The 15,206-nt window shown below is 41.9% G+C and overlaps 1 protein-coding gene across 3 annotated transcripts in view; it reads left to right on the plus strand.

Moving 5' to 3' along the window:
- Positions 1–15,206, plus strand: part of ST3GAL4 (ST3 beta-galactoside alpha-2,3-sialyltransferase 4) — a 229,727-nt gene that overhangs the window by 54,491 nt on the left and 160,030 nt on the right. The window contains exons 1-2 of one of the 3 annotated variants that reach the window (XM_040326194.1): positions 6,185–6,204; positions 6,362–6,780. The gene's annotated coding sequence lies outside the window, so the exon portion shown is untranslated. Of the gene's footprint in view, positions 1–6,184; positions 6,205–6,361; positions 6,781–7,784; positions 7,913–15,206 lie in introns of those variants that run through there. The other 2 variants (XM_040326193.1, XM_040326199.1) reach the window with 2 other exon arrangements.

The following is a 15,206-nucleotide window of genomic DNA, read 5'->3' on the forward strand; positions in this document are numbered from 1 at the left end:
ATGATCAAATACAACCAAAAGAAAGCTCTATTTGTGGGAACAAATAGTTTGGGAGGCACGTCGCACGACCGCGCAGTTGTCATTCAAAGCGTGACAGCGCTGAAAGCTGAAAATTGGCCTGGGCAGGAAGGGGGTGAAAATGCCCTGTATTGAAGTGGTTAAATAGCCTTCCAGCGAATGACAACATGCTGGGACCAAGGATTCTACAAAAACAGGAACATTCTGGGACATAAGCATAATATAAAAAGCCATTAATATAAATGTCATCATTTTCATAAAACAGTTCATAGAAATTCAGGGATAATCATGGGCAAAATGTTTCTGGAGATAATTAGAAGAGATTTTGGTTGTGCTGTGGGAGAAATATTCTGCGGTGTAAAGTGGACTTCTGGCCCAGTAGTCCCATAAAAGATAACTGCCAGCTGTTCTTTTGTTACTTGTTTTTTCCTACAGTAGCAACAAACAATGAGCCACGTGCGGCACAAAATGTCACAATGCAATGAATTGCTTACTTCAACAACGGAAGTCTATTTTATGTTTGCATAAAGCGGGGGTTCACCCCCCAAAAACATTTTTTAACATGACATTCAGCCGAGTTGTCAGAATGACAATTGGCTGTTTTTTTTTTTATCTCAGTGCCGTACATACCGTTTTTTCACCGCTGCTTCCGGGTATGTAATCTGCGGGACTGGGCGTTCCTAATTGATTGACATCCTTCTGACCGGCGCATACAGCGCGTCACGAGTTGCCGAAAGAAGCCAGACTGCGAGTCGGCTCTATACGGCGCCTGCGCACCGACGTTCGGCTTCTTTCGGCAACTCATGACGCGCAGTATGCGCCGGTCAGAAGGATGTCAATCAATTAGGAACGCCCAGTCTCGCAGATTACATACCCGGAAGCGGGGGTGAAAGTACGGTGTGTACGGTACCTGGAAGCGGCTGTGAAAATACGGTATGTACGGCACTGAAATAAAAAAAAACAGTCGGTTGTCATTCTGACAACTCGGCTGAATGTCATGTTAACCACTTCCCGACCGCCTCATGTAGATATACGTCGGCAGAATGGCACGGACAGGCACATCAACGTACCTGTACGTGCCTGCCTAGACTGGGTTCTGGGGTTCGATCGGGACCCCCCCCCCCGCTACATGCGGCGGTCGGATCCCCTCGGGGAGCGATCCGGGACGACGGCACGGATATTCGTTTATAGCCGCTCCGTCGCGATCGCTCCCTGGAGCTGAAGAACGGGGAGAGCCGTATGTAAACACGGCTTCCCCGTGCTTCACTGTGGCGGCGCATCGATCGTGTCATCCCCTTTATAGGGGAGACACAATCGATGACGTCAGTCCTACAGCCACACCCCCCTACTGTTGTAAACACACACTAGGTGAAGCCTAGCACGTTCAGCGCCCCCCCTGTGGTTAACTCCCAAACTGCAACTGTCATTTTCACAATAAAGAATGCAATTTAAATGCATTTTTTGCTGTGAAAATGACAATGGTCCCAAAAATGTGTCAAAATTGTCCGAAGTGTCCGCCATAATGACGCAGTCACGAAAAAAATCGTTGATCGCCGCCATTGGTAGTAAAAAATTTTTTTTTTATAAAAATGCAATAAAACGATCCCCTATTTTGCAAACGCTATAAATTTTGCGCAAACCAATTGATAAACGCTTATTGCGATTTTTTTTACCAAAAATAGGTAGACGCATACGTATCGGCCTAAACATTTAGATATGTTTTTGAGGGATATTTATTATAGCAAAAAGTAAAAAATACTGCATTTTTTTCAAAATTGTCGCTCTATTTTTGTTTATAGCGCAAAAAATAAAAACCGTAGAGGTGATCAAATACCACCAAAAGAAAGCTCTATTTGTGGGGGAAAAAAGGACGCCAATTTTGTTTGGGAGCCACGTCGCACGACCGCGCAATTGTCTGTTAAAGCGACGCAGTGCCAAATTTTAAAAACCCCTTGGGTCATTTAGCTGCATATTGGTCCGGTCCTTAAGTGGTTAAAAAATTTTTTTTGGGTGAACCCCCGCTTTAAATACAGATGCATCTCGTAAAATTAGAATATCATCAAAAAGTTTTATTTCAGTAATTCAATTCAAAAAGTGAAACTCATATATGTTATATACTGTAGTTACAATACACACAGTCATATATTTCAAGCATTTATTTATTTTATTTATTTTTTATGATTATGGCTTACAGCTAGTGAAAACCCCAAATTCCGTATTTCAGAAAATTATAATATTACATAAGACCAATAAAAAAAGATTTTTATTACAGAAATGTTGGCTTACTGAAAAGTATGTCCATGCACAGTATAATTTGCACTAAATATCTGGTCAGGGCTCCTTTTGCATGAATTATTTGCATCAATGTGGCGTGGCATGGAGGTGCTCAGCCTGTGGCACTGCTGAGGTGTTATGGAAGCCCAGGTTTCTATGATAGCAGCCTTCAGCTTTTCTGCATTGTTGGGTCTGGTGTCTCATCGTCTTCTTTACAATACCCCACAGATTCTCTATGGGATTTAGGTCAGGCGAGTTTGCTAGTAAGCCATAATCATTCAAATTGAAAGAATAAGAAATGCTTGAAATATCGCTCTGTGTATCGCATCTATGTAAAATATGAGGATTACTGAAATAAATGAACTTTTTGATGATATTCTAATTTTATTAGATGCTAGTACTTGTAAGTTTGAAAGTACATGTGCTTCTTGTTGTACAAATATAGAACATATTGTATAGAGTTGTCCACTTCCTTTTGTGGCTGTCTAGAAACTAGGTCTGTTTTAGCAGCTAGGGAGGTGTTGTTCAGGCCAGGTAAACTTGGGGTCATCTTTATAAACATTGGTGTTGGCAGGGATAGCTGTAATGTCTAATATGCTGCAAAAGGGACAATTGCTCCACTTTAAAGCTGATCTCCATGCTCAAAAACTTTAATTGACAAATTTTCTTTGTAAAAATAGCAGTGACATCACTGTGCAGCACATATTCTGTCCACCCACTACAGGCTGCCTGCAGAAATTTACAGGAGGGGGCGTATACAAGACCAGTCACACTGCACAAGGAGGGAGGGCAGTAGTAACTGGCCATTTTTAGACTGGGTTCACACTAGAGGTGTCTCTGAAAAGCGATCCATTGCTTTTCTGAGGGCGGTTAAACAGAGGTCTCCAAGCATTCTGAAGGCGATGCTGACCCTATTAGGATGCTCCTGCAAAGAGGCAGATTTTTTAGATTACTGCACAGATCTGTAATAAATACACAAAGAAGTAAGAAAACGCATTACTCTTTTGCATTAGGACAACATAAACCTGTCACAGACTGACACGTTAACTGCTTGTCGACCGCCCACCGTAGTTTTACGGCGTCAGGTTGGCTCGGCTGCGCAAAATCACGTAATATAACGTGATTTTGCATTGTGGCCACTAGGGGGCGCGCACGCTCCCTGGTGCCGATGCGAGCGTGATCACTGCCGAGCACCCGCGATCGCTCGTTGCAGAGCGAGAACCGGGAGCTGTGTGTGTAAACACACAGCTCCTGGTTCTTTCAGGGGGACAATTGGCTTATTGTATGTTCATACAATGTATGAACAGCGATCTGTAATTTCCCCTAGTCAGTCCACCTTCAGTTAGAACACAATGAGGGAACATAATTAACCCCTTGATCGCCCCCCTAGTGGTAACCCATTCCCTGCCAGTGACATTTTTACAGTAATCAATGCATTTTTATAGCACTGATCGCTATAAAAATGCCAATGGTCCCAAAAATGTGTCAAGTGTCCATCATAAGGTCGCAGTACCGATAAAAATTGCAGATCTGCGCCATTATTAGTAAAAAAATTTTTTTATAAAAATGCCATAAAACTATCCCCTATTTTGTAGATGCTATAACTTTTGCGCAAACCAATCAATAAACGCTTATTGCGTCTTTTTTTTTTATTTTTTATGAATAATATGTAGAAGAATACGTATCGGCCTAAACTGAGGAAAAAAATCGTTTTTATATATATTTTTGGGGGATATTTATTATAGCAAAAAGTAAAAAATATAAATTTTTTTTCAAAATTGTCGCTCTATTTTTGTTTTTAGTGCAAAAAAATAAAAACCGCAGAGGTGATCAAATACCACCAAAAGAAATCTCTATTTGTGGGAAAAAAAGAACGCCAATTTTGTTTGAGAGCCACGTCGCACGACCGCGCAATTGTCAGTTAAAGCGACGCAGTGCCGAATTGCAAAAGGTGGCCCGGTCATTGACCAGCAAAATGTTCCGGGGCTGAAGTGGTTAAACTCTGCTTGTAATGGAAAAATGCATTTGAACAGGTTACATTTAGGGACCTTTCACACTAGTGTGTTTTTTTTTTTTTTTTTTTTTGCATAAAAAATTATGAAAAATGTTTACCTTTAAATCCTATGGGATTCTTCACTACACTGCTCTGTGGGTGCGGTACGTTTTTTAAAGTCCTGCTTTCAGCATCTTTGATGCAGTTTTTTAAAACCGCAACAAAAACACATCATACATCAAAAAAAAATTCAACCATGCCCAAGTTTCACAGGTGCTTGCTGGGTTATAGACACCCACAAATTGAAAAACGTGGCAAAAATGCATGTGTGTTCTTGATGCATTTATTCAACAGTGTAGTGTGAAAAGGGGCTTGATAGAAAACCAAACGTCACCAGCATTAAACCTCAACTTCGATGTAAAATAGTTTAGCTTGGCTCCTCATTTCCCAGGTGTCCCTATATGTCAGGGAGTCTGCATAACACATTAAAAAAGAACTATAATAGTAAGCCACTTGTTACATAGTCTTTTGATGTTTGTCATTATTAATATACATTATTGTGGTTAAAGATAGCATATTATGCATGTGTTTTGCTATCTCAGATGCAGAGGTGACGTCGTTTTTTGGGGTGCAAGCATTATTTGTGAAAGAAGTAAAACGAGCTGTGGGTTTTTACATTCTTGTAGAAATGCCTAAAAAATAAATAAAGGAATGTGCAGAAAATGTCTTTATTTTCCTGGGCTTGGGCTTCCGACATCACAGGTTTCCTGGACAGGTAAGTGTCCTTATATTAAAAGTTAGCAGCTACAGTATTTGTAGCTGCTGACTTTTTTTTTTTTTTGTACAGGCTGGACCTCCTCTTTAAAGTGGAGTTTCCATCCCAAATTTTTTTTTTCATTATTGTGCTCATTAGACCTAAAAAAGTAAATTCATCTGGAAATGCCTGTTGCTATGCGGTCCCACAAAATCTGCCTTTGAAATCACCTAGGATTCTGACATCATCTCCCTCTAATGCTCCTGGGAAATGTGTGTCATAATTTCCCAGGATGCAGTGCGCTGTCCAATTATCACTCCCCATCCAAGACTTCCAGGAAGTAAGTGCTTGTAGGCTTCACAATGCCCACAAGCAAAATGACAACGGTGTGGACATAGTTTTATAAACTATCTTTTTTGAATATCTATGCGGATTGGCGGTGGATTGTAAAATAGTAAGTGACCGGATTTATATTATAAAAACGCAGGATGAAAGGACATACATTTAAAAAAAATGCTAATTGTGGTTGGAACTCCGCTTTAAAGCGGTTGTAAACCGCATAAACTTTTTTTTTTTTTTTTAAACCTGCAAGGCAAAAGGCATAATCAGCCAGTATGCACGGCATACTGGCTGATTATGAAATACTTACCTCGGAACGAGGTGAGGAACACTTACCTGGTTCACGCCGAGCGAGATGTCCTCTTGCTCCGGCGTGTCTTCCGGGTATCGCCGCTCCAGCACTGTGATTGGCTGGAGCGGCGATGACGTCACTCCCGCGCGTGCGCGCGGGAGATTTAAATTCGGCAAGGTCCGGCGGATGCCGGTCCTTTAGCCGAGGATCCCCCCTGCGGGGGGAATATCTCCTAAACCATACAGGTTTAGGAGATATTCTTGATACCTACAGGTGAGCCGTATTATAGGCTCACCTGTAGGTAAAAGTGACAAATAAGGGTTTACAACCACTTTAAGTTTATTATGCAGGAGAGCAGCTGTTCCAATGACTCATGCAATGTTTTACTGATTTTTGTGTTTTCGCCTGAAGTTTAAAGATAAAAATATTACTGATTCCAGGACTTGTCCTAGCCAGCATGCCCTCTGGAAATATCCTGTGACTTGTGGTATGCAGGGCTCCTCACACTAATGCGGAGTGGACTGCAGAGAGCATGTAAGCCATACAGTGCTGTACACAGGGAAAAAATGACTTGTGCACAGTAAGGAGAGGCATGTTTCATTTACTGTGTCCACAGAACTCAACAATTTAGTGGGCCTGAAAGAAGATGTGATAGAGGCCTTTGCTAACATTACTGTCTTATTTCCTTCAGGTATTTCTATGGAGAAATGAACTGTTTGTCTGCAAACATCTGTGGATACATTACTGACTGTCTGCACAAGGTGGGACCCAGAGACTGATATCCATTTCCCCGACAATAAACATCATCGGGAAACCTATTACTGCAGCACCCAAACCCATCATTCTGTCAAGACTAGGATCAACATTTAATATAATTTCCTAAGCTAGTGTGTCACTACAGCAAGAAGTAAGACCTCAGGACACCGTACATCAACAGATCTGTACATCAGAAGCAGGCACCCAACTTGCAATAGGAATTTCCGTGTGGGAGTTTGGGTCGTTGTAGCTGCAAAAGTGTGGCTGTTATCAGAACTGCTGTTACTGCCAAGAGGAGTACATCTGCATTTTCCTCGGTGGAAATAGTTACTCTGGCACAAATCTGAGAATAAGGTATGGAAACATTCCTAATAAATATATACTGTGTGTGTTAGAAATAGTAGTAGGATAACCTTCCCTGTAAAAAGTATCCATACCCCCTTGAAGTTTTCCGCATTTTGTCATGTTACAACCAAAAACGTAAATGCATTTTTATGGGATTTTATGTGATAGACCAACACAAAGTGGCAAAGTTAGGGATACCTCTTACTAAAATCTAGTGAAATCAATTGCCTTCAGAAGTAACTTTGTGTTGGTCTATCACATAAAATCCCAATAAAATACATATACATTTTTGGTTGTAACATGACAACATGTGGAAAATTTCAAGGGGTATGAATACTTTTTCAAGGCACTGTATATTCTTAAACCTAACTATCATTGTATCTATGACCAATATATTAAAGTGGACCTTTCAAAGTCTGCCTGAATATATTCCCGATATGCCTCATTATAGCACAACATAATTGTCGTAAAAAAACCAGCAAAACTCCATCCTTTAGTTTCGGTTAGTGACTTCGCATACGCTGAGATCATACTGCAGACAAGAATCAATGAATGACTTGTATAGCGCTACATATGTTAACTGAATCGCCTCTAGGCGCTTTTTGTAGCCAGTGTCTTCCTGGCTGGTGCGGTCATTTTACCCCGTAGGATCTTGACATGCTTGGGACACACAGTTGTACACAAATATATACAGTATAATGGACCAATTTGGCCAGGATCCCATTAACCTACCAGCATGTCTTTGGAGTGTGGGAGGAAACCGGAGTACCTGGAGGAAACCCACACAGAAACAGGGAGAACATGCAAACTCCAAGCAGATGGTGTCATGGTCGGGATTCGAACCAGCGACCCTTTTGCTGCTAGGTGAAAGTGCTAACCACTACACCACTGTGCTGCCCTAAGAGGACAAGTCTCCTCTTCCCTAATAATCAGAACGCAAATTGTGAATTTGTTGCAGGTCAGGAGGAAAGAGTAGGGGCTGATCTTTGGCAGACAGCTGTGAAGCTGGACAGACACTGGAATTTATAATATCTTGTCCCCTGTCCAGAATGGTGTCCTTGGATTATTCCTGAAGAAAGATGGTGATGTCCTGTTGAGAAAAGTCAATCAAGACATTGTCAGGTGGAGGACTGTGATCTCTGTGAGTGATAATGAATGCCTGGAACTGACACATCACTTAGTATGCATGGTCTAAACATGAACAACTTGATTTGATGACAGGTCCACCCTAAGGCTCGGTACACAATGCAGCGACTTGGGATCTGACTTGTGAGACCCCAAGTCGCATGACATGTGAAACCCCATGTTGGTCAATAAGAGCTGTCTTAATTAGCACTACTGAAGTCGCTCCGACTTTATAAAATGTTCCTATACTACTTCAAAGTGACTTTGATTTGACTCGTCCCCTTAGACTTTAATGGAAGTCGCCTCCAAGTCAGATCCTTGTCTATATTGATGCGATTTGGATCCAACATTACAGGGAGATTACCCAGGCAGTGCATGGCACCTCCCTGTATGCTGTTATTTCTGCATATCTACACAAGACAAAGTCGCATTAAAGTAGTATTCAGGTCGCCAGGAAGTCGCACGATTTTTAGGTTGCAGTAGTGTAATCCGAGCCCAAGGGTCCATTCACACAGACAAATAGCACACCCTGCAATATCAAATGGTGATTGCAGTTGGACACTATTATAACCACAGCTAATCGCTGACCAGGGTGCATATAAAGCAATGCTTTAAAATAAAAAATACTTTTAGAGTGAAAATCTATTAAAAGATAGTTTTCTATTTAAGATACATTAATAATTTAAATTTATTCAGCATGAAATGGAGAATTTGATTTCTTGGCCATTTTTCAGAGAATATGAATGATAACACAAAAACATTTCTTTCACTCATGGTTAGTGTTTGGCTGAAGCCATTTATTATCAATCAACTGTGTTTACTCTTTTAAAATCATAATTACAACAGAAACTATCAAATGACCCTGATCAAAAGTTTACATACCCTGGTGATTTTTGGTGATTTTGGCCTGATAACATGCACACAAGTTGACACAAAGGGGTTTGAATGACTGTTAACCACTTAAGACCCGGACCTTTAGGCAGCTAAAGGACCTGGCCAGTTTTTGCGATTCGGCACTGCGTCGCTTTAACTGACAATTGCGCTGTCGTGCGACGTGGCTCCCAAACAAAATTGGCGTCCTTTTTTCCCCACAAATAGAGCTTTCTTTTGGTGGTATTTGATCTCATTTGTGGTTTTTATTTTTTGTGCTATAAACAAAAATAGAGCGACAATTTTGAAAAAAATGCAATATTTTTTACTTTTTGCTATAATAAATATCCCCCAAAAATATATAAAAAAAAATGTTTTCCTCAGCTTAGGCCGATGCGTATTCTTCTACCTATTTTTGGTATAAAAAAAAAATCGCAATAAGCGTTTATCGATTGGTTTGCGCAGAATAGTATAGCCTTTACAAAATAGGGGATAGTTTTATTGCATTTTTATAAAAAAAAATATTTTACTACGAATGGCGGCGATCACCGTTTTTTTTTGTGACTGCGACATTATGGCGGACACTTTGGACAATTTTGACACATTTTTGGGACCATTGTCATTTTCACAGCAAAAAATGCATTGTTTACTGTGAAAATGGCAATTGCAGTTTGGGAGTTAACCTCAAGGGGGCGCTGAAGGGGTGAAGTGTGACCTCATTTGTGTTTCTAACTGTAGGGGGGTGTGGCTGTGGGTGTGACGTCATTGATTGTGTTTCCCTATAAAAGGGAACACACGATCAATGACGGCGCCACAGTGAAGAACAAGGAAGCTGTGTTTACACACAGCTCTCCCCATTCTTCAGCTCTGGGGACCAATCGCGGGACTCCAGCGGCGATCGGGTCCCGCGGTCACGGTTAGAAGGCTTCGGACCTGGTCGCGGGCACGTGCCTGCGACCCACGGCTGGGCACTTAGAGGACGTACCTGTACGTGCTTGTGCCCAGCAGTGCAATTCTGCCAATGTATATGTGCAGGAGGCAGTCCTTAAGTGGTTAAAGGTAACCATCCTCATCTGTGATCTGTTTGCTTGTAATTAGAGTGTGTGTATAAAAGGTCAACGAGTTTCTGGACTCCTGACAGACCCTTGCATCTTTCATCCAATGCTGCAGTGACGTTTCTGAATTCTAAGTCCTAGGGAAAGCAAATAATTGTCAAAGGATCTGCGGGAAAAGGTAGTTGAGCTGTATAAAACAGGAAGGGGATATAAAAAGATATCCAAGGAATTGAGAATGCCAATCAGCAGTGTTCAAACTCTAATCAAGAAGTGGAAAATTAGGGGTTCTGTTGAAACCAAACCACAAATTTCAGCCACAACTGCCAGGAAAATTGTTTGGGATGCAAAGAAAGACCCACAAATAAGTTCTGGTGAAATACAGGACTCTCTGAAAACACGTGGTTTCAAGATGCACAATAAAGGAGGCACTTGAAGAAAGATGGGCTGCATGGTCGAGTGGCCAGAAGAAAGTCATTACAACACAAATGCCACAAAGTATCCCGCTTACAATACGCCAAACAGCGCAGAGACAAGCCTCAAACCTTCTGGCACAAAGTCATTTGGAGTGATGAGACCAAAATTTAGCTTTTTGGCAACAACTATAAACGCTTCTTTTGGAGAGGTGTCAACAAGTCCTATGATGAAGGGTGCAGCATCCCTACTGTGAAACACGGAGGTGGATCGCTGATGTTTTGGGGATGTGTGAGCTACAAACGCACAGGAAATTTGGCCAAAATTGATGGAAAGATGAATGCAGTATGTTATAAAATAAAATGCTGGAGGAACATTTGCATTCATCAGCCAGGAAGCTGCGCATTGGAATGTACTTGGACATTCCAACATTACAATGATCCAAAACACAAGGCCAAGTCGACCTGTCATTGGCTACAGCAGAATAAAGTGAAGGTTCTGAGTGGCCATCTCAGTCTCCTGATCTCAATATCATTGAGCCATTCTGGGGAGATCTCAAATTTGCCGTTCATGCAAGACAGCCCAAGAATTTACAGGAACTGGAGGCTTTTTGCCAAGAGAAATGGGAAGATAAAGAGCCTCATCCACAAATACCACAAAGGAGTTCAAGCTATCGTTGATGTTAAAAGGGGGCAATACACAGTATTTTCTATGTACACTGCAAAGTCCTTACATTTAAAGAGCACCTGTCATTTCAGATCCACCATGGCAGTTCCTGTTAGCGGGCATCCACTCACCTGCTGCCGCCATGTCCCTCACTTTGTTGTGTCACACATACTGCATTTGCATGAGAAGGGGGACTCCAAATCCCATACAAATAGCATTACACGGTGTCCTAGAATCTCTACACTTTCCTGCCTATTAAAAAAATAAACATTTACCATATTTTATGAGCTAATACAGAACTGGAGGGTGGTGTCATGATTGGGAGGCTGTTTCATTAAATAATCGCTTCCGTTTACAGCAAAAAATTAGTTTGGAAAATGTAATGCATCATTTTCTTAGTTACATCTTTCCTCCCAGTTTCATTGCACACAGTATTAAAATTTTATGACATTTAGATTATATCACTTAAGTTCTTTTTTCATTTGCAAAGCAAAATGGATCTCTGCACTGTGGCAAGATAACCCCACCATATTACAATCCAGTCTTCTGAATCACTTGGAATGTTAGTTTAATTATACAGGCGAAACTCAAAAAATTTGAATATCATTCAAAAGTTAATTTATTTCACTAATGCAGGGCTCGACAAATCCCGGTCGCCAGGTCGCCATGGCGACTAGAAATAGTGTCCAGGCGACTTGGCTTGGAAGGTGGGCAAATTTTTTTATTTTTTTTTAAATTTGTGAGCTGGCGCCATCTGGTGGTGGCCATTGGTATTACAAGTTAAGCATTACAAGTTTAACAGCAATTCTAATGTAATTTTTCACTATTTTTCAATGCCATATTCTTCCCTCTAATTAGAACCCCCAAACATTATATATATATTTTTTATCCTAACACCCTAGAGAATAAAATGGCGATCGTTGCAATACTTTCTGTCACGCCGTATTTGCGCAGCGGTCTTACAAGCGCACTTTTTTGGGAAAAAATTACACTTTTTTTAATTAAAAAATAAGACAATAGTAAAGTTATCCCCATTTTTTTTGTATTATGAAAGATATAATGTTACGCCGAGTAAATTCATACCCAACATGTCACGCTTCAAAATTGCGTCCGCTCGTGGAATGCCGACAAACTTTTACCCTTTAAAATCTTCATAGGCGACGTTTAAAAAAATCTACAGATTGCATGTTTTGAGTTACAGAGGAGGTCTAGGGCTAGAATTATTGCTCTCGCTCTACCAATCGCGGCGATACCTCACATGTGTGGTTTGAACACCGTTTACATATGCGGGCGCTGCTCACGTATGTGTTCGCTCATCGGGACGGGGTGCGTTTTCTGGCTCCTAACTTTTTTAGCTGGCTCCTAGATTCCAAGCAAATTTGTCAACCCCTGCACTAATGCAACTTAAAAGGTGAAACTAATAAATGAGATAGACTCATTACATGCAAAGCAAGATAGTTCAAGCCGTGATTTGTCATAATTGTGATGATTATGGCTTCTAGCTCATTAATAACCCCAAATCCACAATCTGAATTTGAACCCCACGACATTTGAAGCCCATGTCCAGGATCCGTCTGTGTGTGGTGGCTCTTGATGCACTGACTGCAGCCTCAGTCCACTCCTTGTGAAAGTCCCCAACACTTTTTTGAATGGCCTTTTCCTGACAACCCTCTCCAGGCTGTGGGTCATCCCTGCTGCTTGTGCACCTTTTTCTTCCACACTTTCCCTTCCACATAACTTTCTATTAATTTTGATACAGCACATTGGGAACATCCAACTTCTTTTGCAATTACCTTTTGAGGCTTTGCCTCCTTATGGAACTTGTCAATGATAGTTTTCTGCACAACTGTCAGGTCAGCAGTCTTTCCTATGATTGTGATTCCTACTGAACCAGACTGAGAGACCATTTAAAGGCTCAGGAACCCTTTGCAGGTTTTATGGCTTAATTGGCTGATTAGGTGTGACACTTTGGCCCCTTTTACACTGGGGAGGGAGGTGCGGTGGTGGTGAAGCGCCGCTATTTTTAGCGGCACTTTACCGTCAGAATTGTGGCGGTATTCGGCCACTAGTGGTGCGGTTTTACCCCCCGCTAGCAGGCGGAAAAGGGTTAATACCGCCGGCAACTCCTCTGCAGAGGCGCATTGCCGGCGGTATAGCCGCAGTTTCCCATTGCTGTCAATGGGAAGGAGAGATGGAGGAGTGGTAAACACCGCTCCTTCACTGTTTTAAAGATGCGGCAAGCAGGGCTTTTGGAGCGGTCCTGCTAGAGCACCACTCCAGTGTGAAAGCCCTCATGTGAAGGATATGTACACTTTTTTTTTTTTTTTTTTTCAGAAGCCATCCAAATCTCCAGCACAAAAGATCCCAGTCCATTTTGTTTTACATGGGTTTCTTTTGTTCTATGCCGATTAATAAGTGGTAAGCCAGTACTGATCCAGCCTGTACCATCTAGTAATTTCACTCCTGAGGTTTGATCCTCATTAGCCGTATTTTATTATTAATATGCAGTGATTCCCATCTTAATCGCTCTCAACCATTGACAGCAATCAAACTGTTAAAATGTTTGCTTTGTCCTTTTTACCAAGCAGAGAACATTATCGCATTGACTTTTGTAATGCTTAATATAGATGATCAAATTGCTGTGCAGAATTATGTGGATCATAGTACAGTTTGAGCTCAAATGCCATTAGTAGTGCAGCACAGTAAATGGGGTTTTACTATTCCTCCTACTTAGAGCAAATTATGGCCAGACCTTTGTCAACTGATCGCTAGAATTAGTCACATTCATCTGCCCTTGTTCTGTAATGTTAGAGACATTTAACCGTTGAGTGGCTTCTTCAAGCAGCTGTAAAGGCTAACATTTTTTTTTTTAAATAACAAACTGTTCTACAATTTTTTTATACTTGCCTGCTCTGTGCAACGGTATTGCACAGAGTGGACCCCGATGCTCCTCTGTTGGGTTCTTATGCCGTTGATCTTGGCTCCTCCTTTTCTGTGTGTGCCAACATGGCAAGCTGCTTGCTATGGGGGCACACCTGCGGGGCTCGCTTCCAAGCCAGGCTTCATTGGCCCCATTCCTTCCTTACAGGATTTTGTTGACAGCAGCAGGAGCCAATCGCTCATGCTGCTGCCTCTGTGTCCTGTGAGGAGAGGAACAGAGACCAGCGCCATTGCAGCGCTGGATCGAGGGAGGACTAAGGGAGGTGAGATGGTGACATTTTTTTCCTTCATGCAGGAAATGCATTAAGGTAAAAGAATGTTGCCTTTACAACCTCTTTTAATTCAAAAACCCCATACTTCTTTTTTAAAGCGGGGGTTCACCCGTACATAAGACTTTTTTCCCCTTAGATGGATGCTCGTTTTGTCTAGGGGAATCGGCTAGTTGTTTTAAAATATGATCCGTACTTACCGTTTACGAGATCTTCTCCGCCGCTTCCGGGTGTGGGCTGCGGGACTGGGCGTTCCGTCTTGATTGACAGTCTTCCGAGAGGCTTCCGACGGTCGCATCCATCGCGTCACGATTTTCCGAAAGAAGCCGAACGTCGGTGCGCAGGCACAGTATAGAGCCGCACCGACTTTCGACTTCTTTCGGCTACTAGTGACGCGATGGATGCGACCGTCGGAAGCCTCTCGGAAGACTGTCGATCAAGAATGAACGCCCGCTCCCGAAGACCCATACCCGGAAGCGACGGAGAAGATGCATCTCGAAAACGGGTAAGTACTGCTCATGTTTTAAAACAACTAGCCGATTCCCCTAGACAAAACGAGCAGGAATCTAAGGGGAAAGGGGCAAAAAATAAATAAATGGGTGAACTCCCGCTTTAAGAATATACCCCAGCAATAACCACGTGGTTAGCCCAGCCACTTCACCACATGGGTTGAGCAATCACCGTTCTGTGATTAAAAATATGTCAAGGCAATTTGACAAGCAATAGTGCTGAGGAAGTGGTGAAACATCTCCAACTTTGCAGAAGAAATCTAGTTGAATATGAACAACTTACCACTAGTTCTACCATGACCTGAGCAAAAGGGGAACCTTTTCTGAGACGCACAGAAAACAATATATTGCCTTAAATTGCAAGCTATACAGTAAAATTGTTGATGACCGTAGGTATTAAAGGCCAGTTCACACCACATGCAGTCCAGTCCTTTTTTTTTCTGCGTCAGACGCATGGAAAGTAGGTTATATGGTTTGCAATGGCATAGTTCACACCAGTGCTTACAGTCCCAGTGTGTTCCATTTCCAGAAAAAAAAGTAGAACATGCTGCATTTTTCCTGAACTGGACTGTACTGGAACGCCGTAAAAT

Source organism: Rana temporaria, chromosome 10 (assembly GCF_905171775.1).
Source record: "Rana temporaria chromosome 10, aRanTem1.1, whole genome shotgun sequence".
NCBI lineage: Eukaryota > Metazoa > Chordata > Amphibia > Anura > Ranidae > Rana > Rana temporaria.